The sequence below is a fragment of the Myotis yumanensis genome, unplaced genomic scaffold (genome assembly GCF_028538775.1).
Source record: "Myotis yumanensis isolate MYYU_CA2020_CCGP unplaced genomic scaffold, mMyoYum1.0.hap1 SCAF_20, whole genome shotgun sequence".
Classification (NCBI taxonomy): domain Eukaryota; kingdom Metazoa; phylum Chordata; class Mammalia; order Chiroptera; family Vespertilionidae; genus Myotis; species Myotis yumanensis.
In genome coordinates this window covers 5,639,474-5,663,168 of record NW_027223771.1, presented here as the reverse complement: position 1 = coordinate 5,663,168, position 23,695 = coordinate 5,639,474, and the positions used below count along the sequence as shown (strand labels likewise).

General features: G+C 44.0%; 1 long non-coding RNA gene across 1 annotated transcript in view; it reads right to left on the bottom strand.

Moving 5' to 3' along the window:
- The window catches only part of LOC138998467 (uncharacterized), a 75,004-nt gene that overhangs the window by 48,836 nt on the left and 2,473 nt on the right, over positions 1–23,695 (bottom strand). The window contains exon 2 of the long non-coding RNA XR_011469174.1: positions 20,958–21,042. This is a non-coding gene — a long non-coding RNA (uncharacterized lncRNA). The remainder of the gene's footprint in view (positions 1–20,957; positions 21,043–23,695) is intronic.

The following is a 23,695-nucleotide window of genomic DNA, read 5'->3' as shown; positions in this document are numbered from 1 at the left end:
TTTGCAACGGATTACTGATGAGCCGTGTAATGGCTCCTGGTCACGTCTCCTCAGGAAACCACAGAGAACTTCCACCTTGTTGCAAGGCCTTCCAGCCCTCGTTATGCTATATATTAGGGGCACATTGTCTACTATTAGGAAGTAGCTCAGGAAAAATCTTGCATGAAAATCTCATTTGAAGTTACGAACCAAGGGCAAAAAGTCCTGGACAGGAAGTCCATGGCTTTGGTAAGACTAGAAAGCCAGGCTATATGAGTCAAGGTTCGAACAAAGAAACCGACAGGACGGATGGATGCATAGATGGATGGATAGATACAATTATTTTAAGGAGTTGGCTCATGTACTTATGGAGGCTGTCATGCCCCGAATCTGCCAAGTGAAATGACAGATCGAAGCATGAATTCTGAAGGTTATGTGTGGCGTAATTCCCTTTTGCTCAGGGGACCTCAATCTTTGTACTATTCCGCCCTTCACCTGATTGGACGAGGCCCAGCCAAACTAGGGAGGACAATCTGCTCTATTCAAAGTTCAGTGATTGAAATGTCAATCTCGTCCAAACACACCCTCACAGAAACATTCAGAACAATGCTTGGCCACCTATCTGTGCACTGCGGCCCCGCCAAGTTGCCACATAAAGTTAACCATCACACGGGTTAACACATCCATTTGGGAAAATTCCCTTATTAAATGACAAGGTTGCTGCCCGGCTGGTGTGGCTCAGTGGCTGAGCATCGACCTATAAACCAGGAGGTCACGGTTCCATTCCCGGTCAGGGCACATGCATGGGTTGTGGGCTCCATCCCCAGTAGGGGGCGTGCAGGAGGCCGCCGATCCATGATTCTCTCTCATCACTGATGTTTCTCTCTCTCTCTCCCTCTCTGAAATCCATTAAATATATTTTTAAAAAATAAATGACAAGGTTGCTTACCAGGCTGAAGCTGTTGTGAGGGCATAAAAATGGCTATGATCCCTGCTTTCAGGGATCCCTCTATCTCTCTCTTCCTATCTTCTTACCCTTTCTCCCTCTCCTCTCTTGGGAGGCGTGCCCCGGGAACCCAGGCACAGTATTGTGAGGAAGCCTGGCCAGACAAAGCCTCCAGCGAACACCAACATCATCTACTAGACCTGTGAGTGAACCAGCCCTCGGGAACTGTCACCCCGGCTTCCGCCTTCCAGCTGTGCCCCGATGAGGTAGAGCAAAATGCACCCTGTCTCAGTTTCTGACCCATAGAAACCATTAGAGGTTAAGATTAATGCTATTTTGAGCCACTGAATTTGGGGGTCATTTGTCCCACAGCAACAGACAACTAGCATGGTAAGATTATAGGTAATTTTTAAAGAAACTACCAAACTAGTTTCCAAAGGGATCTAACCATTCTGCACTCTGGCTAGCAGTGCATGGGGGTTCCAGATGCCTCATCCCTACTCACCCTTGCTATCTGTCATCAAGTCTTTCAAATCTTAGCCCTTCAAGTGGGCGTGGAGTTGTTTCTCATTGTGGTGTTAATCTGCATTTTCCGGATGAGGCCATGCCTCCTTTTGATCAGAAATATTACTACTAAACTGAGAAAACCATCTTATTTACTGTGGTATTTCATAGGCACATGTCATAACACCATCTTGTCCCTGCCTCTGACATTTGAGAACTTATGCTGACATTTCCAATTTGTTTTTAAAATAATTGCTACCGAAATGAGTCTGTATGGTTAGTAAGTATCCACACTGGGAATTATCAAGTCAGTTTGCAAGCCCTGGAAGATCAAGAAATAAAAAAAAGCCATCTATCTGTAGATGTGGGATCCTACTATCCCATCACCTATTATTAATTGGTATTAATATTACCATTTACTGAGAAACACTACATGCCTGGTATCTTACACGTGCAATAGCACTTACCACATCACCACTACCAGGTACATATTATTATCCTCAACTTAGTCCCAAGGAAGAGGAGGTTTCAAGAATTGAAGAAACTTGGCTGTGGCCACACAACTGAACTTGAACCCAGTATCATTTTCTTTGATTCCCAACAGGTTTTTGCTCACTTCTTTCTCATTTTATTACCAGAATGGAAGAACACATTTTGGTCTAAAGTAAACAATGGAAAACATTTTACAATGGGAGTTGGGAGACTGGGTTTTAATTCCTGACTCTGTCACTAAGGAATAGTCCCCCTTGGGCAAGTCCCTTTCTCGACCACAGTTCTTTGTTATTAGAAATAAAAAAGTGCGGTGAAGACCTTATCCAGCTCAAAAAATTGCTCTACACAAGGTACCATTCTAAGTATATTATACGTGTTAACTGATTTATAGATTATAAAAGCCCTATGATTTAGGTACTATTATTATGCCCATTTAACAGGTGAATAGACTGAGTCACAAAACTAGTGAATGGTATAGCTATAATTTACACCCAGGCTGTCTGACTCCAGAATCTATGCTTTTACTAAGCTAGCCAACATTTATTGAAAGCCTAATTTTAGCAACAACCTTCTGACATCATTAGTAGCAGTATTCTCTCCCCCATCCCACCCTCCCTCCTACTGTTTGAATGGAAAAAAAAAACTGAGGCTTAGAAAATTTGTCATGTCCCAAGTCCCACAGCCAGTCGATGGTGGAAGCAGGATGGGAAGCCCAGGTGGCTTGTCATCAAAATTTAAGGTCAAGTGCCCCCAGGTGTCAGACTCCTAGTGAGTGTGAGGTAATAGCTTGCTACCCCCTTGCCAGAGGTGCCCCTGGAAACACCCACATGGCCCTGACATGGCCACGCTTTCCCCTGCAAACTGCAACCTGGCTGCGTTTCCCCCTTTCTTTTCCTCCCCTCTTACTAAACCAGGAGCCTGGAAAGCTGAAATTAGGGCTGTCAATGCCCAAGGGAACCTGCTTTGGGGGACTGGTGGTGGGGCTTCCAGAACAGACCCTGTGGGAGGCTGGTGGGGTCTCCCCAGCAGGCCCTCAATATCTGCTATAAGCTGGTCTCCAACCCTCAACATTCAGGCCCAATGTTAAGTTAATTATCTGGACTCTCATGTCAGTCAGAAAAAGGAGCTTTGGCCCTGCTGGTGTGGTTCAGTAGTTGAGCATCAACCTATGAACCAGGAGGTCAGGACTCAATCCCTGGTCAGGGCACATGCCCAGGTTTCGGGCTCCATCCCCAGTTAGGGGCGTGCAGGAGGCAGCCGATCCATGATTCTCTCTCATCAGTCATGTTTCTATCTCTCTCCCTTTCTTCCTTCCTCTCTGAAATCAATGAAAATATATTTTTTAAAAAGGAGCTTGGGCAGCCTGAAGACTATAGTTCTGATGCTGTTGCTTTAAGAGTGTGGTTTTGTTTCTACTTTTTCTAGGTAAAAGTAATTTGTTTAAATAGAAAAATATACCCATGTTAACAAGTCAACTAACACAAAAAGCGTATTTTATCCAGTGATTATGATTCATCTTAACCCCTGCCCCTGTCTCTATCCCCTGACACAGTTTTTTTTTCTGTACACACAGCCAGAGATATTCTGCATGCATGACCATAGAGGTATATATAGGGTGTCTCAAAAAATGTAAACACACTTTGAAAAATTACTCATTCCAATGGGTTAAATCTGAAAAGAAAGAAACATCAACTGAGCTATCAACTCAAATGTATATTATACATTTTGGGGCGACACCCTATATTTTTAACCACACGATGGGCTCCACACTGTTTTTCTATTTATTTTCATTCCTAATTGACAACGTAGCTTGGAAATTACTCATCAGTACCTGAAGCACGCTCATGCTTTTTAAAGGAACTGCGTGCATTTCTGTTGAAGGGCTGTGTCATAATGTATCTCGCCAGTCCCCTATGATGCCGGATTAGGCTGTTTGTGACAAGCTGGCGGAATGAATCTGTGCGTGTGTTTGTTGCAAAGCTCTGTAGGCCCCTCTGAGATCCCTTATGTCATGGGTATGGGGGAGGGAGGGAGCCGAGTTTATGGCAGCCCCCCCCCCGCCCCCCGCCTTTCCCCTTTCCAGGCCAGCACTGCATAGATTACTGCTAGAGTTCCCTCCATAGAATAGCTGCAGTCAGAAGAGAATCCTATGGCTACGTGGAGAACAGCTCAAAAAAAAAAAAAAAAAAAGCATTCGCAAGGCAGCAGCAGCAATAAAAACACACCGCGAGCTTTTCCAACTATGCCCCTGTCATCTTTTCCAGAAGGACCTGCAGTGCCAGGCGCTGGGCTGGTTCTGGGACTCATGCAGCTGGAGGCACTGCTTCTACTTCAGGGCCATGTGGGCCAACAGAGAAAACGAATGCAATGGGGCTCTCCAAGGCTCCCTACCATGGCTGTTTCTCTTGCGAGAAGACCTGGGCCACTTCATTCAGCTCAGTTCTCAATTTCTCTGCCCCGAGATCACAGCTTTTAGGGCAGCTAGTGGTTCCTGGTAGAAAAAGCCCACAGATGGACGTCTGCCTCTGCCCGGCTTTGTCTGCCAGCCCTGGCTGGGCCCCTGATGAAATCCCTCCCAGAAGAGATGCCAACACTGACCAACACTGAGCCCCAGTCCCTCTCTCCTCGCCCCCCGCCCCCACCCCGCTTCCCCCAATGCACTCTGCCAGGATGGATGAGAAACCTTTTTTATATTGAGGCCATTGTCCCAGCCTTCCTCTTAACCAAAATTGGTTGACAGTGGCAAATATCAAGTCATTGATTTCCCCCCACATTTTATGGTGAAAATTCCCAAACATACAGAACAGCTTGAAAGAACTATGCAGCGAACAGTCACCTATATTCCACTGAGATTCTATAATGAACATTTTCCTAGATTTCCTTTCCTTATAGTATTTCATCTCTCCAAGCCACTGCTGTTTGAGGCTTTTTATTTATTTTTTAAAATATTTTTATTGATTTCAGAGAGGAAGGGAGAGGGAGAGAGAGATAGAAACATTAATGATGAGAGAGAATCACTGATTGGCTGCCTCCTGCATGCCCCCCCCACCCCCCACTGGGGATGAAGCCCATATGGGGCATGTGCCCTTGACTGGGAATCGAACCCGGGACCCCCCAGCCCGCAGGCTGACGCTCTATCCACTGAGCCAAACCAGCCAGGGCTGTTTGAGGCTTTTTAAAAGCCTGGCTTACCCAGGCTCAGTGGTTGAGCGTCAACCTATGAACTAGGAGGTCAGGGCACAAGCCCGGGTTGTGGGCTCAATCCCCTGTGTGGGATAGGGAGAAACATTGATCAGAGCTGCCTCCCGTACCGGGGATCGAACCCACAACCTGGGTATACGCCCTGACTGGGAATCGAACCAGCAACCTTTTGGTACACAGGAAGACGCTCAACCAACTGAGCCACACTGGCCAGAAAATATATATATTTTAAAACCATGGAACATTATTCCTCTTTTCAGGTTTTCATTTGCAGGATAAACTAATCCAATTGTTTTTCTTAAGGCATATCATTATCATTATCATTATGACTGGTTGTAAATTCCATTCCCACGTATTCAGGATTGATGTAAAGGCATTTAAAGCTTCTCCATGCCCTTCATGACCTCTTTCCAAAGGTGAAATTTAACTTAACATTACAGCGACAATTTTGCAAGTAATGCTGATTTCCCTTAACACACTTTTCCCAATTGGCCAAATCATAGTTCACAAAAGTCCTCTTGGCTGACTTGAAAGTTTTCCTATAGAAAGGAGGGGGAATTCGTATAGTCAGGTTCGAGTCCAGCGCTATTCCTTCACAGCTGTGGGACTTATCCCTCCTTCATCTGTAAAATGGTGATAAAATACCACTGTGGGGTTGTACAGAGGAGGAGAGGAGATGACATCTATAAATGTTAACTTCCACCTCTTCCTCTTTCTCATTCTCATTCTTTTTTTATGCTCGGTGAAGTGAGAATTTCTTCATCTTTTGTCTTTTTCCTTGTTTTCTTTTCTCTTCCTCCTTTTTCTTCCTCTTAACGCCCCTTTTTTTCTTTCTTATTCCTCTTATTGAAGGAAACACTGCTGAAGCCCCAATAAATACAACAGTGTGTCCTCTATCCCTTACTGACAAGGCATACCCTCCAGACCTTACTGGGCCGCCCATTCAGGCTGGTAATCGGCAATGGGCAATTTGTCAACTGTTGTACTGGGATCTTACTCTATATTTTTTAGTTTAATAAAATCTCCAATTTTCCACCATGCATTCCAGCAGGTTTGTGGGTTTCCTTTCTTTTCTTCTTCTTTTTTTAAAAATTACTTTTAGTGATTTTAGAGAGAAAGGGAAGGGAGAGAGAGAAGGAAACATCAATGATGAGAGAGAATCATTGACTGGCTGCCTTCTGCATGCCCCATACTGGGGACCAAGCCTCCAACCCAGGCAACCATGACTTCCTGGTTCATAGGTGCACACTCAACCATTAAGCCATGCCAGCTGGGTTGTGGGTTTCCTTTCTTTATGGAATTTTGTAGCAAAGTCCCCTTCAACTAGCTGGGAGAACTTTATTTTGTTTTTAAATATATTTTTATTGATTTCAGAGAGAGAGGGAGAGAGAGAGAGAGAAACATCAATGATGAGAGAGAATCATTGATTGGCTGCCTCCTGCAAGCCCCCCCGCCCCCTACCACCACCACTGGGAATCCAGCTCCCAACCCGGGCATGTGCCCTGACTGGGAATTGAACTTGGGACCCTTCAGTCCACAGGCCGAAGCTCTATCCACTGAGCCAAACTCGCAAGGGCCAGCTGGGAGAACTTTGCTCACTGAGCCTGGTCCTTCTCAGGACTTTATTTACACCTCTATCTCCAAGTCTGTTTTCGCACTGGACCAGCCTTTTCACCAACAGCATTCAACATCAAACTAATTCTACCTGGGAATTTCAGAAGCAAAAATCAGGTCCTTTGTTCAATAGTTCCTTCTCGTCCTCAAGCTTGTACTTTGTACCGAATGGTGTCTGTACCTTCTGGAACAGTCCTGACCTGTCTAATGTTGTGCAATGCAGAGTATGTGCTATCTCATAATCGGAAGTTGCTGGCAAAAAGAAACGAAAAAAAAAAAAAAAGAGCTGCATTTCAGGAACTTCACTTAGTGACATATACTCCCTTTGGTAGTTTGCCAGTTAATTTCTTCAGCAGGTAATGAAAATAAATGGCTATGGGTGTGTGTGTGTGTGTGTGTGTGTGTGTGTGTAGTTGGTGAAAACAATCAATATACCAAATGAGGTTCCAGTTTCAACTGATGTTGTCATTCATTCGTGAAACTGCAGAAAATGAAAAAAAATTCACTGGTGAACACAACTTATTACCATAACAACTTTGTCCCCTGTTTCTCATATAGAGGAGAATAAAGCAAAATAAAACCGTGTTTCGTGATAAAGGAATTGTTGTAGGTTACAGACTCCTAACATATAGGAAAACAAACCTAGTCTCTTACAAATGAACAATCCCTATATTACAATTTTTAATTTTTGCAATAATTAAAACCTTGAGACTGTCTATATATTTCCTTACTTGCTGTTGAGGTCTTTAAGTCAATTTAACTATTAAGATTACACGTGGATACACAGGAATTAAAAGGGAATTTTGCATTTCTCTATATAAAGTTTCAGTAAAGAATGTCATTAATTTTCTTGTTTTTCCCCTATTGGCAGAGTAGCAAACTATGATATGAAATATAAGTAATATGCTTTAAAATACACCAGTCAGCATTAAAGCAGTATCCAGAGTCATTGATTTTAACTTTTACTCTCAGGGTATTTGAGCACCAAATTACATTATTTTCTATTCACATATTTTTGAATACCTATTATGTGCCAAAATTGTGCTAAGCACTATGGGGAAATACAAAGAAATATGAAACAGTCCCTTCTCTCTTGAAGAGCTTTCTACATTCAGGAAGATGAGACACCCATGAAATCACCTGAAAACAACTCAAGACATGCCTATGACAAATAAGATCAGATACACACTGTGCACTATCACAATGCTAACAAAATCCATGCGCATGCTTAAACATTCAAGATGGTACAAAAGAGAATAGTGAGTAATTTTCCTTCTACACCTCACCCAGCTCCTTTACCAAAGGCAATCTCTGATATGAATTCCTTATGTAGCCTTCCAGTTGTGGTATAAACATTCATGATCTATATATATAAAAGCCTAAATGACCCAATCCAACCCGACCTTTATGACTGGTCACTGTGACGACGCACTGACCATCAGGGGGCAGATGCTCAACGTAGAGGTTGCCCCCTGGTGGTCAGTGCACCCCCCCCCCCCCCAGCGGGCCACGGTCTCTGCCCCCATCCTCCCCCAGCCAGACAGTCCTGATTGGCCCCAATCAGGATTGGGTGAGACGGCCCCAATTGGCCCCAATCGCCAGCCAGGCCGAGGGACGCCCCCACCTGTGCACAAATTCATGCACTGGGCCTCTAGTCATATATAGGCTTACAAATCATATACATCTATTTTTTTATACAAATTCTACCCACATTCCCACATTTTATTTTTTAAATATATTTTTATTGATTTCAGAGAGGAAGGGAGAGGGAGATGGAAACATCAATGATGAGAGAGAATAATCAATTGGTGGCCTCCTGCACATCCCCCACTGGGGATCAAGCCCACAACCCAGGCATGTGCCCTGACCAGAAACTGAACTGTGACCTCCTGGTTCATAGGTCAACACTCAACCACTGAGTCGTGCGGCCTGGCCACATTCCCACATTGTAAAAGAAGATACGCCTAAAACAACTAGTCATTGTTTAGCAGTCTTAAGAAATGATCACATAGCAGGGACTCAACAAGTATAGTACTTGAATAACTAAATGAATGAACCAGTCCCCTCCTTTTGTCCAGATACTTCAGTTTCTTGCTATTTTAAATAATGCTGCGTGAAACATTTTTGTCATTCAGCCTTCCTTAGGCGGATTGCCAGAAGAGGAATTACTAAGTCAAGGTTTTAGGTACTGCCAAATTGCTTTCCAACAGGCTACTTACTCCTGTCAGCACCATCATGGGTAGCTTTATTTTTTTCTATTTTTGCCAATTTGTTAGGTGGAAAATGCAGTCTCATTGTGTTCATGCTTCAGTTTGCATTCTTTGAATTGCATTGTACATTTTTTCAAATGTTTGCCAGCCATTCATATAATCTGTTTTTGAGAATTGTCTGGTAGAGTCCTTGTGCATTTAAATTTAACTATTTGGGGTTTTCTTACAAATGTTATGACCTCTTTAAATTATAAGACTATAACTTCTATTCCATATTATTAATAAACAGTTCCCCTTATTAGTGTTTGCCTTTTGAGTTTTGATTTAATTCGCTTATTTATGGCCCAGAAGATGTAAAAAGATGTACTTTTTTTGTCTGCATAGTTCTATCCACTGAGTCATTCATAATTCTTTTCATTGCCTTTGAGGCTAGAATAACCTACTTACTAGTATTGCATCTTTTTAAGAACTGTGTAGATATAGAAGTCCACCTTATGCTTATAGCCTGTCAACAGGAAATTTTTCTAAGCATTTTTTAATTGTTTAAATATGTTTTTATTGATTTCAGAGAGGAAGGGAGAGGGAGAGAGAGAGAGAAACATCAATGATGAGAGAGAATAACTGATCGGCTGCCTCCTGTACATCCCCTACTGGGGATTTAGTCCACAACCCAGGCATGTGCCCTGACCAGGACTTGAACCTTGACCTTCTGGTTCATAGCTCAGTGCTTAACTACTGAGCCACACTGGCTGGGCCTAAGCATTTACTTATGTAGGTAGGCTGAGAACTCATCCCATCTTTGGACGTGAGGTATGTGGATTTAGGAAAACCTCCTGGAAGGACTTTTATTTTGAACTTCCAAGTGGGAAGCAAATTATCTGAAGTTGTCAAATGCCATTTTCTTTCTCCTTCTTTCCTTCCCTACTATGCAGAGTGGAAAATTGCTAAAGATTTTGTTCCTAGCCTCTCAATTAGTTCATTTCAAATCCTTTATTCACACAATTCATCAAGAATGAGTCCAATCATATCAGTTAGGATTCTTCAGAGAAACAGAACCAATGGGAAACATCCTTTCTGTTTTTCTTTCTCTTTCTTCCTTCCTTCCTTCCTTCCTTCCTTCCTTCCTTCCTTTCTTTCTTTCTTTCTCTATCTATCTCTCAGAATTCCTTCTTTTCTTAGAAACCTCCATTTATACTCTTAAGAGCTTTCCCTGACTTGGTGAGGCATTATTGAGAATAATCTTCTTTATTTAAAGTTGACTGTAAATGTTTATCACATGTACAAAATACCTTCACAGCAACATCTAGACTAGTGTTTGACCACAGCCTAGCCAAGTTGACACATGAAATTAACCTTCACATTGATCTTTTCATGGGATTGAGTTTCTTTCCTATATCACATATCCAGGGAGGCACCTGGGCTTCTTTTTATTTAAAGGTCCCTTTCAGCCCATCCTTCCATGACCTTGAAAGCTTGTCTGAGCATGGAGTCTAAGGATGGCAGCCTCAGGCTGGCTATGTTGACTCTTATCTGCGCATGCCCTCAAGTATTGATATACAAATTTGAGAAAAAAAAAAACTTAGAAGACCTACAAGAATCCATTTTGTTTTTCTTTTCTATACCATTTGCTTTGCTAAGGATTCTGAGTTAGACCAATGTGAGTCCTTGTGACTACTGTTAAGACTGCTAGATCTGTTGGGTAAATCTTTAGCAAATTTCCGCATACTTTATTTTTTTTTAAATATTTTTATTGATTTCAGAGAGGAAGGAAGAGGGAGAGATAGAAACATCAATGATGAAAGAGATTCACTGATTGGTTGCCCCCTACATGCCCCCCACTGGGGATTGAGCCCACAACCCAGGCATGTGCCCTTGACCGGAATCGAATCTGGGACCCTTCAGTCCGCAGGCCAATGCTCTATCCACCAAGCCAAAACGGCTAGGGCAAATTTCCACATACTTTAGAGTACAAAGGGCCGGTGCTCCATCTTTTTAGATTCCCCCCCAAAGGGATTATGCCATTTTGCATTTCCATTAGCATTGCATGAAGGCGCCTGTTTGTACGTAGCCATGCCAACGGTGTATACATTGTCAGCCTTTAAGGATTCTGACAACCTGTCATGACAAAGATCTTACAGTTTTACTTTTCATCTTATTTGTTGAGTTACTTTGAGCATCTTTTCGTATACGTAAGGGCCATTTATATCCTCCCTCTCCCCCTGAATTAAATATATGTCCTTTCAGGGGATAGCTGGGGGCATAACACTTGGAACAGAAACATGACAAGGGGCATTCAAGAGAACCTGGAGCACAACCTGGTCAGCACAAAGTTACTCCGATGTCAGTCCGAGCCTTCCTGGAGTTAGCACAACAATCTTCTCCTGACCCTCCTAAGTCAGCTTACCCAGCGGGAGGCCCTTTCTGCCTACTCAGGAGCTCCCACACCCACCCCTCCCCTCTGGACTTTGTGCATCTCTAGCTGCAGATCCAAAGGAAAAACCTCCCAGCATGCCCCATCACAACAGCACCAGCAGGACACCCACGCCTGCATCCGGCTCTCAAGTTGGCGCAGGGCCAGCATCACACACACCTCCTCCGGCATAGATAGAAATCACTTCTAACCTGGTTTGGTTTGGTTTTGACTCCACCCTCTTGTGTGGACTTGGCCCCATCTCTCTTGAGCCTGAATTGCTGAAACATCCCCTTCGTTCCACCTCCCACCTCTCTTCTTCTCTCTCTTCCCTCCAATAATAATAATGGCTCTTTCATGGCACTTAAGACCTATCAGCTACCCTCCTAAGGCTTTTTACATATTTACTCATGATGAATGCTCATAGCAACCCAATGCGGGAGCCACTGTTACCTTCGTTTTAAACAAGAGGAAACACAGACACAGAAGGTTAAGCAGCTCCTCAAGGTGGTGCAGCTAGTAAGTGACACAGCCTCAGTTTGGAGCCCTGCAGTCTGGCTCCAGACCCACGTTCTCAACTCCTCTATGATCCTGCTTCTCAGATAACTTGCCCTGAGCTGTACATAGTCAGGCTGCCAGGGCCCAACACCGGGCTAATAACAGCCCCTACCAGACCAGGGAAAAACAGCAACATGAGGATCACAGCCAGTCACTGGCTAACTAGAACTTCTCCAACGACAGGCATTTCCCAACCTCCTGAACAGCCTTAATTAATGTTCTCAAATAACGACCAGATGCACCACAAAATCCTGGAGGGCTTCGTGAACTCTTAAAAAGCAGACACATGAGAGCACAACAATGTGAATGTACTTATTGTCACTGAACTGTACATTTCAAAATGATTCGGGTGGCATCCCTGCTGGTGTGGCTCAGTGTTTGAGTGTCCACCGATGAACCAGGAGGTCATGGTTCGATTCCCATTCAGGGCACATGCCCGGTTGTAGGCTCCATACCCAGTAGGGGGTGAGTGGGCAGGAGGCAGCCAATCAAGGATTCTCTCTCTCATCAGTGATGTTTTTATCTCTATCTCCTTCTCCCTTTCTCTCTGAAATCAATAAAAAATCTTTTTAAAGAAGGATTCAGGTGGTAGACTTTGTTCTGTGCATTTTGTCACAATTTTTATAAAGCAGGTACAATTTCATAGGCAGCATTTCTGGCATATATGTATTTTAGTGTGTCACAGATGCACCTTCCCCATCACCATCACCTACATAACCTTTGGCGGGGGGACCTGTTCTATCTTTCTTTTTTAAAAAATATAGTTTATTGATTTTTTACAGAGAAGAAGGGAAAGGGATAGAGTTAGAAACATACATGAGAGAGAAACATCGATCAGCTGCCTCCGCACACCTCCCACTGGGGATGTGCTTGCAACCAAGGTACATGCCCCTGACCGGAATCGAACCTGGGACCCTTCAGTCTGCAGGCTGACACTCTATCCACTGAGCCAAATCGGCTAGGGCTGTTCTATCTTTCTTTACCCTCCATGCCGATCCTGGGAAAATGCTCTATCTCAAGCATCCAGTTACCACATGAAGCATGATTCTGTAGATCAGGCCTCCCTCTGTGTAATCTGGTTCAGAGACAGCCTCCATGCTCACAAATAGCACCACGAATGTTCAATTGCCCCATTACACGCGGGAGCCAGTTTCTCCTTCATTGGAGCCTTTGTAATGATCCGAGGTTCTTCCCAGCCATGGCAGCATATTCTCCTTGCGGAGTCCGAGCGACCCCCTTCCACCCTCAGCCTTGTTGTCAGTCCCACCGGCTTGGTACGTGTGCCCTTTTGACTCTTCACAGTAGCCTGGTTCTTCCCAAGATTCCTTTCTTTCTTCCGCTGCTGGTTCTCAGCACCACACTTTCAGTCCCACAGGGAAACTGCTCGCTCTCCCCGCCCCCAACTTCTTCTATTCTACTTCCTCCTCAGGTATTTCAATCCCTACCCTCTGCTCTCAGCAACCAACACCAAACAGGTCTTTCTTGTCTCCAAGGCTCTCTTCTATTTCCTCTTTGGAAATAAATGTGGCTGCAGATCATGTTCATGGGTGCTGCACTCATAGTCTGTATCTGTAGTATTTGCAACTAAAATATCTGAACAAAAAGAACGGGAGAGTTCTTCAATTGTCCTACAGTGAGATTGAGGAAAAAGAAGGGTTAAAGGGCTCTTTTAAGTAGCTTTCTTCTCGAAGTTTTATTTTATACTAGAGGCCTGGTGCACAAATTCGTGCATGGGTGCGGTTCCTCGGCCTGGCTGGCGATCAGGGCCAATTGGGGCAGTCTTGCCCAGTCCCCATCGGGGCCTCAAGAGGTTGGCTGGCCCATGAGGTTGGCCAGCGGGGGAGGGAGTGGCCATGGGAGGTTGATGGCTGGCCTCCTGATTGGGGCCACAGGGGGGGCCGGCTGGCCAAGAGGGGGGACCGCAGGAGGTTGGCTGGCCACAGGAGGTTGGCTGTGGGAGTTCACTGATCACCAGGGGGCGGCTCCTGCATTGAGCGTCTGCTCCCTGGTGCTCAGTGCACGTCATAGCTACTGGTCGACTGGTTGTTCCGGTTGTTTGGTCATTCGGTCGCTTAGGCATATATATATATATATATATATATATATATATATAATAGTGGGGTAGAAAGTTAACTGTGTGCTAAAGCAACCCCCTGCCCTGGCTGGTTGCTCAGTGGTTAGAGCATCAGGCCAGCAGATGGAAGGGTCCTGGGTTCGATTCCTGGTCAAGGGCACACACACTGGTGTGATTCCGGCCCCGACATAAGTGGGAAGCAACTAATCGATATCTCTCTCACATCGATGTTTCTCTCTCTCTCCTCCTCCTCTTCCCTCTCTTCCACTCTCTCTAAAAAACCAATGGAAAAAATATCCTCAAGTGAGGACACAAAAAATAAAATAAATAAAGCAAACCCCTTTCCTATTCTTATTAATTTAAATGAACAAAATGAACTGGGTACTTCTAGCAAAGAAAGGGTTAACATTGCAGCCCTGTAGCATTTCAGAACAGCTGTAAAACCTTGCCTGCTCAGTTTAATTCTTGCCCAACCTTGCAGTTTTTCCTTCTAACTTTCAGGCTTCCCCTCTTGCATTTTCTTCCTGAGCAACAATCTTCCTTGTAGCCCTGCCCATATTTCCTGGACTTGACTTATCTTCCCATTCTGAGCACACTGGGAAATGTTAGCTCCTAGAATTCGGCCCTTCTCTCTTCTTTTCATACTTTTAAACCATGTCCGAAGGAGAAGCTGGCTAATGCCGTCGACTACACCCTTAAATGTGGTCGTGTCACACATGCTTTCTGACCTTCAAGCCTGAGGCAATCGGTGATGGAAAGCGGTTTCCCTACTTGATCAGTTGTGTTCATTTTTTAAAATGCTGCATACTGCACTCAATATGAAGTACAGCTTGTCCCATAGCTTTCGAGCAAAACTGATTACCTGTCATATCGTTTGCTGGTTTTATCTTCCTGTCTCAGGCTAGCTTTACATTGATGCCTCTTCTTTTTATTCCCGTTTGAATAGCTGCTATGCCAACATATCACTTTAAAAAGTATGACTTTTCAAAAGCATGGTGTAGTGGGACTGAGAATAAACAGCCCTGCTACTCCCCTACCGCCGCTTATTCATGTCCTCCCAGCTCAGGGTAAGCTCTCGTCTCCAAGAAACTCCTTCAGGATAAGTATTGGTGATGGTTGTAAAAACAATGTGAATGTGCTTAATACCACTGAACTGTACCTTTAATATGATTTAATAGCAAAGTTTTTATGTGTATTTTACAGCAATTAAAAAGAACTGAGGAAAAGGAGAAAAAAAAAAAAAAGAAACTCCTCCAGGCAATTCCCCGGCCCACTCTGATCTTTTCCATTTCTGGACTTCAGAGTCTTTAACATTTAGCCCAGTGGTCAGCAAACTCATTAGTCAACAGAGCCAAATATCAACAGTACAATGATTGAAATTTCTTTTGAGAGCCACATTTTTTAAACTTAAACTATATAGGTAGGTACATTGTTATTAACTTAATTAGGGTGCTCCTAAGCTGGCCTTTGCTAAAAACGTCCTCAATCTGATTGAGGTACTTTCGCTGAGGTCGACCCCTTCCAACTCTCCCATCCACATTCGTCTTGTATACTTGTTTCGTCTGTCTCCTTTTATTCAATCGCACTGTATGTGCGCGCCCACACGTGGTATTTTGTGGAAGAGCCACACTCAAGGGGCCAAAGAGCCGCATGTGGCTCGAGAGCCGCGGTTTGCCGACCACTGATTTAGCCCCAATGAGATCCTTGATCGTATTCTGCTTTGGATCAACCACGATCGTTTCATAAATGCCAATCCTGCACCCAACTTCGAGGCAGATTCTCAAGGTCAAGGTTGTTAGTGCCTATTTGTGTTGTATTCTCAGTGCTCCCCCATGGTAGGGGGCTGCCTTGGTGGCCAGAAAAGGAAGCAGAAAGGCTGAGGGGCGCTGGGAGATCAAGGTAAAAGGACAGAACACTTGCTCTCAACGTGTCCAAAGTCTAACTGGGCAGATGAGCATGATAGCATCATCTTTAGTTGTAACCCACACGAACCTGCTCTGGTTAGAACTCAGAAAAGGGACCTATTGAAAGAATCTGAGGGAGCACATGTGATCAAAGGGAAGTCTCAAGGGCCAGATTCCAAAAAGACAAGAACGTGGAGGCTTGGGGAGTTGGGTGAACTACCTCCTGAGAACATTATTTCTGCAACAAATCAGTCACAGCTCTTCCCAGTTTTTTTTTTTTAATAACATAGTCTTAGAAGCATCTTTTATGTATTATGCTTTAGTTTACATAATATAATAAGCTCCATGATCATACTCTTTTTTTGTTGTTGTTGTTAATCCTGACCCAAGGATATTTTTCCATTGATTTTTAGAGAGAGTAGAAGGGAGGGGGAGAGACATACAGGGAGAAACATGGTTGTGAGAAAGACACATAGATCGGCTGCCTCCCGCACGCAACCCGACCAGGACAGGGGATGGAGCCTGCAACCAAGGTACGTGTCCTTGACTGGAATCGAACCTGGAACCTTTCAGTCTGTGGGGTCCACGCTGTATCCACTGAGCAAAACTGGCCAGGACTTCCCAGGCTTTTTAATTCTCTGCTCAAGATTCAACTGAGAGAGAGAGTTCCACTTCCACTATAGCAGAGTAAGTGCCAAACAGACTGGCCCCACCACAGACAACTGCTAATGATATACACAACGCAAAAGACAACACACCATGTTTATGGGGAAGGAACAAAAGTAGGCACATTTTGAAAGGGAGTCAAAATGTGGAGAAAGAAACTAACTCAAGGTGAGTTTCCTTTGGGGGAAGGTTGGCCTGAGTAAAGGCTGTCGCCATTGTGTGGTATAGGGTGTCTTCAAGTCTAGGAGAACGCCTGCCATCTTTTTTTTTGATCTAAGCAACCAAGGCAACTATGGTCATCAGGAATAAAGGAGGACTCTCAGAGCAGAGAAAACCAGAAAAGGTGAGAGTCATGATTTTTTACTGTAGAGGAGGTTCAGAAACTGACTGGGATCAGATAACCAGGGAATGGCCAAGTGCAGGTTGGGACCCAAAGCTGATGATGCCATGGCTGGTGGGCTTTGGTTGTGATTGTACTGCTGCTACCCACCATCTTCCTAGTGTCTACGCCTAGTGTCATAGTTGCAAACCTATGACACACGTGTCAGAGGTGACACGCGAACTCATTTTTTTGGTTGATTTTTCTTTGTTAAATGGCATTTAAATATATAAAATAAATATCAAAAATATAAGTCTTTGTTTTACTATGATTGCAAATATCAAAAAATTTCTATATGTGACACGGCACCGGAGTTAAGTTAGGGTTTTTCAAAATGCTGACACGCCAAGCTCAAAACGTTCGCCATCACTGGTCTACGCCAAGTAAGGAGAAAAAAACACATAAAGGAATCATTCTACTGCTCACTAAGACGATAAGAACTCAATTAAAATACCAAAGAGTTCTCAGGATGGCGACACTTCTGGTTGGCTGGTTAGGGACTATTGCGTAACATGCCAGCATGCCAGAGACGCCATCGGAGTGCCAGGGGCAAGATCTATTTTTGACCACCAACATTCAGGGTGTGTCCTACTTTTAAGGAGCTCTAATAAATAAACAGAAACCTGTATTTATATTAAAGTACATTCAGTGGTGATGAGTTACTTTGGCTAAATCATGTGGAAGCTCATTCCATAGCAAGTTCTTCTCATTTATTCAATGGGATTCAATTTACAGTTGCAGGGGATTTTGATGGCCTGTTGGGTAGTTTTAATGCAGCAAATCTTTAACCAGCTGTTATTTGAGCCTCCATAGCTGCGCAGTGGGGAACAAAGTCTAAGGCCAAGTCTCCACCTCCAGTCAAGCCACATGGAGTCTACTTAGGGACATGTGATCCATATACCAACAGACAAATATTAACTTATGATAAGAGCCAACTGAACACTGAATAGCATAGCCATTAAGTCATAGAAATTCCAAGGAGGGGAAGCAATCAGATTGAAGGAGAGAAAACAACAGTTTGTATGAAATGCTTCTACCCACTTGGAGATCTTAGGTACCAAGAGCCATAAGAGGTGAGCAGTCAGTGTGAGAGAAACAGGAGATGGATGGTCAGATTTTTAGGGGAGCGGGTGTCCTGATGACATAGCTCTGGAAGGACTGGACCCGTCTGTCTGATAACGAACATGCCCTGATTCTGCAATCTTTCAGCCAACAGATAAAATAGAAGCACACTCTAACTCCATCTTGGTACTGTGTGTTTCTTGTAATAAAACCTGGAATGTCTTTGGAAGTGCACTTAGAAAACTTAGTTATATTAACTGCTTTCAGAGAGGCGTGCTGGAGGGATGTGAGAGGTTTTTCACTATATACCCTTTGAATTTTGAATCATATTCATGATTACATTTTTTTATTTTTATTTATTTATTTTTTAAAATGTATTTTATTGATTTTTTACAGAGAGGAAGGGAGAGGGATAGAGAGTTAGAAACATCGATCAGCTGCCTCCTGCATCCCCCCGCCCCCACTGGGGATGTGCCCACAACCAGGTACTTACCCTTGACCGGAATGGAACCTGGGACCCTTCAGTCCGCAGGCCGACGCTCTATCCACTGAGCCAAACTGGTTAGGGCACAATTACATTTTTTAAAATGTGAGGATAAAATACAAGTGTGCTGAACAAAATAAATGAGTTAGGAACAAATGGTTTAAGAGCACTACCATCATCACAGGATGCTCCATCACAAAATAAGCAAATAAGCAAACTCATGCAATTTTTAAAGAAACAGGCTTATTAGGCATGACATGCTAAGCTTTATATACGTAGAGTGCAGTATACAATTTGATAAGTTTTGACATACATTTGCATCTGTGAAACCATAGAACAATAAAGATAATGGACATATTTATTACTTTTTAAAGTTTCCTCAGGCCCTTTGAAATCACTACCACCTCTCCCTACCCTCTCTCCCATTCCCAGGTCACCAAAGCATTAGTCATTTTTCTATTAGTTTGCATTTACTAGAATTTCATATAAATGGAATAATAAATTATGTACTCTTTTGTCTGGCTTTTTTCACTCCGGCAAAATTATTTTTGAGATTAATGATATTGAGTCTCTTTTCATGTCCTTATTTGCCGTCTGAATATTTTCCTTGGTCAACTAACTGCCTCTGAAATTTTTGCCCATTAAAAAAATTGGGTTGTTCATTTATTATTATTGAGTGTTCAGCATTCATTACATATCCTGGTACAAGTCCTGTGTCAGATGTGTGATTTACAAATACTCTGTCCCAATTTGTGGCTTTTTTCATTTTCCTAACAATTTCAAAGAAGAGACTTGTTAATATTTATGAAGTCAAGCCCCTGACCGGTTTGGCTCAGTGGATAGAGCGTCAGCCTGTGGACTGAAGGGTCCCAGGTTCGATTCCGGTCAAGGGCATGTACCTTGGTTGTGGGCACATCCCCAGGAGGGGGTGTGCAGGAGGCAGCTGATTGATGTTTCTCTCTCATCGATATTTTGAACTCTCTATCTCTCTCCCTTCCTCTCTGTAAAAAAAATCAATAAAATATATTAAAAAAATATTTATGAAGTCAAGATCTTCACTTTCTTCGCTCCTACGGCTCATGTTCTCTTCCCCCTGGTACTCTGTCCTGCTATCTCCAGTCACCTCGCCTTCTCTGGACTCCCAGGTCCATCTCCTCCATTCAGGGAGTTTGCCAGGCTTTGCCCGAGTTACCCCTCTGCCCCCTCCCTGCAGAACTGAAGCCTGAAAACACAATCCAGGAAGTCAGCTGGGCAACAGCAGTGCTTGCCTCATGCTTCCTGTGCTCAAGCATCATGGTCCTTTATCTCCTGACATCTAATGTCTTAAAATCCCTTGTTTCTTGTATTTGGTCTGTTTTGCTTTGTTTTGTGTGGACGTGTAAATCCAGCTCCTGATAGGATATCTTGGCTGGGAAGCACAAGTTCCCTTATATTTCCTTGTGAAATTTAATAAAGTTAGAGTTTCTGAGTAGAAGGGGAAGAGCATTTCCAACGAAAGGTAGGTTAGTGGGCAACAGAATGGCTTCAAAGGGAAATCTGAGTTTAGATGCTAAGGCCAAACATGAGAAAATATGCACTCCTACCTTAAATGGGGTCTGTGGATCTATATGTGGGATGTGCATTTTTCTGCAATGCCTAAAGATTACATTAGAACTCAACGGCTTTGCCTGGCCAGCATAGCTCAGTGGTTGAGCATCAACCTATGAACCAGGTCACAGTTCGATTCCTGGTCAGGGCACATGCCTGGGTTGTGGACTCATTCCCCAATGTGGGGCATGCAGGAGGCAGCGGATGGATGATTCTCTTTCATCATTGATGTTTCTCTCTCTCTCTCTCTCCCCCTCTCCCTTCCTCTCTAAAATCAATTGAAAAAATTATTTTTTTAAAAAGAAAGAACTCAAAGTCTTGGATAATGCAAAAATGTTATTCACCACCACTCTAAGAAAATCAAATTTCAAATTATAGAGGGATTTAAGTTAACATTTCTTTCTGAGTTTATGACATAAAAAAAAGAAGGAAAATCTATGTTTAGTGCATTTGGGAACGGAGCAAAATGAGTTGCATGCATGCCATCTGCCATCTTCTCTTGGAACCTGTGTGTGGATATACACATAGCTGCCTCCTTTTTGTCCTTCCTGCTTCTACTTAAATATCATCTCCTCAAAGAGGCCTTCTCTGCCCATTCAACTGAAATTAGGCTCCCATCATCATGACAGTTGTCACTACCTGGTATTTCCTGATTTGTGGATTCCTGCCCCATTAGAATGTAAGCTCCAGGCAGCCAGTCAATGATTCTCTCATTGATGTTTCTCTCTCTCTCCCTCTCCCTTCCTCTCTGAAATCAATTATATATATATATATATATATATATATATATATATATATATATATATATTTGTTTGTTTTTTTAAATGTAAGCTCCATAAGAATAGATACCCCAGTCCATGCATTATCTCCAGTTTCTAGAACAGTACCTGGTACATGGAAGAAGCCCCATAACTGTGCCTGGAGATCATATTTTGAGTATCCAATGAGCTTCAATCTTGTTTGCAGTGCACCCTGGGAAAAAGAAAGAGAGATTGGCACTCGTGAAGGAGCAGGGTGCAGGCAGAAATAAGGCAGTCTGTGTGTAAGTCACTCAGAGTCTGAGCAGCAAGAGAAGCTGCAAAGAGCAGGAGGAGAGCTGCAGGAATCTGCAAAGGCCTGTATTTGAAAACTGCATCTCGGGGACTCAGAGTCAAGGTCATCACTGAGCCTGTATGATGAGCGGGGTTGACTCTCTAAAGGAGCCACCACAGGCAAAGGTGGATACAAAGGAAGGGAACCGGGGAGAAAGGCAGACCCGCTGGCATCTCTCTCTGCAACCTTTAATTACTACCAGAGGAGAGGAGGGCAGAAACGCGGGGAACAGGCCTGGGGAGCTGCGGGGAAGCAGGGAGAACCGCAGGAAGCCCTGGTCTGCAGTGTGTGAAGCCATGTCACAATGGGAGTGCAAGCTGCTCCCCCATTTTATTTTTGGCCCCCCCCATTTTATGTACCAGGAATCCTCATCAACCAGGGACATTTCAGGTCCCCGTTACATCCCTGGAGGTACTGAGTGTTGTGTGGCTTTTATTTCATCAATAAAAAAAGAAGTTAAAAGGGGACAAATGCAGCTGACACGGATGATTACAAAGTGGTCTGTGTGTGTATGGGGGGTTTATTTTCCTTTCCAATAGTGTCAGCTTTCAGTTCAGCAGGTTGTTTGTGTGTTTTTTTTAAAAAAATATATTTTATTGAATTTTTACAGAGAGGGAGAGAGATAGAGAGTTAGAAACATCGATGAGAGAGAAACATCGATCAGCTGCCTCCTGCACACCTCCTACTGGGGATGTGCCCGCAACCCAGGTACATGCCCTTGACCAGAATCGAACCTGGGACCCTTCGGTCCACAGGCTGACGCTCTATCCACTGAGCCAAACCGGCTTCGGCCAGCAGATTATTTGAGTTTACTTCTTTTCTATTCTCTTTCATTAAAAAAAAAAAAAAAGGTAATATATTCACATAGTTCAGTGGTTCTCAACCTTCTGGCCCTTTAAATACAGTTCCTCATGTTGTGACCCAACCATAAAATTATTTTCGTGGCTACTTCATAACTGTCATGTTGCTACTGTTGTGAATCGTCATGTAAATATCTGATATGCAGGATGGTCTTAGGCGACCCCTGTGAAAGGGTCTTTCGACCGCCAAAGGGGTCGAGACCCACAGGTTGAGAACCGCTGACATAGTTCGAAAAAGTCCCCAAGGGGTGTAGAGTGAAAAGTGCTCTTAGACCCATGGCTATTCTCCACCTCCCTCGGAGGTCTCCTTGGAGATGATCAGTGTCAACAGATCCTTGAATCCGCCCAGAAATATTCTCTTGGACACAATGACACGGGGCCAGAAGTACTGAGAGCACATGCAGCGGCTTTTCCACTAAGTGAGCCAAGGCTGAGGGCCCTGCTCTGCATTTTTCACCAGGAAAGATGCAGCAGTAATAGGAACCAGCAGGACTGGGGGAGGGAGGGATCTCCTCTCGGTTCATTGGCAGATCACTTAGCCGAAAAGGAACTGTGGAGGGCATAGCATGTGGTCTGCCAGGTGTCAGGTGCTTTTAATCTAGGACAAAGCTAGTCTAGCTTTAAAGAGTGATGGCTAGCCCGGCCGGTGTTGCTCAATGGTTGAGTGTCGACCTATGAACCAGGAGGTCACGGTTCGATTCCCAGTCAGGGCACATGCCCGGGTTGCGGCTCCACCCTCAATGGGAGGCGTGCAGGAGGCAGCCCACCAATGATTCTTTCTCATCTTTGATGTCTCTCTCTCCCTCTCCCTTCCTCTCTGAAATCAATAAAAATGTATTTTTTTTTTTTAAAGAGTGATGGCTAAAGACGCGGAATAGATATGGCAAAAGAAGTCATGGCTGTCATGTGCGATAGAGAATAAAGTTTCAATAAAGCAGATAAGGGCCTTCTCTGAAGGGAAGGGGTGTGGGGGTGTAAGCTTTGGAGAAGGAAGATGTCTTATGGAAGCCGACCAAGGTGTATGTTTATTAAGGGGGTGTCGCCCCACAGCTGAACCGTTGGAGTGATGGTTGACAATCAAAGAAGGAACAAAACAAGAGAGCTAGATGGTTCTCGGTTGGCATGCCGGGAGACTGACAACCACAGGATGGGGCCCAGGGCTGGGAATTAAGTTAGAAAGGGTCTGACACTGTCCAGTGGAGGGAGGCCCAACGCTGAAGGTGGAAGACCTCAAAGAAGTAGGCGAGGAAGGAGCTGGCAAATCAGGCAGCACCACTCACCAGAAGGTCCAACTGAATCTATTTGGCACCGGGGACCGCCTTCAAAAAAAGAAACTGGGCCCTCGCCGGTTTGGCTCAGTGGATAGAGCATCAGCCTATGGACTAAAGCCGTGGTCCGCAAACTGTGGCTTGCGAGCCACATGTGGCTCTTTGGGCCCTTGAGTGTGGCTCTTCCTAAGCCTCAGGAGTACCCTAATTAAGTTAATCACAATGTACCTACCTATATAGTTTAAGTTTAAAAAATGTGGCTCTCAAAAGAAATTTCAATCGTTGTACTGTTGATATTTGGCTCTGTTGACTAATGAGTTTGCCGACCACTGGACTAAAGGGTTCGATTTGGGCCAAGGGCACATGCCCAGGTTGCACGGGCTTGATCCCCTTCCCCCGAGTAGG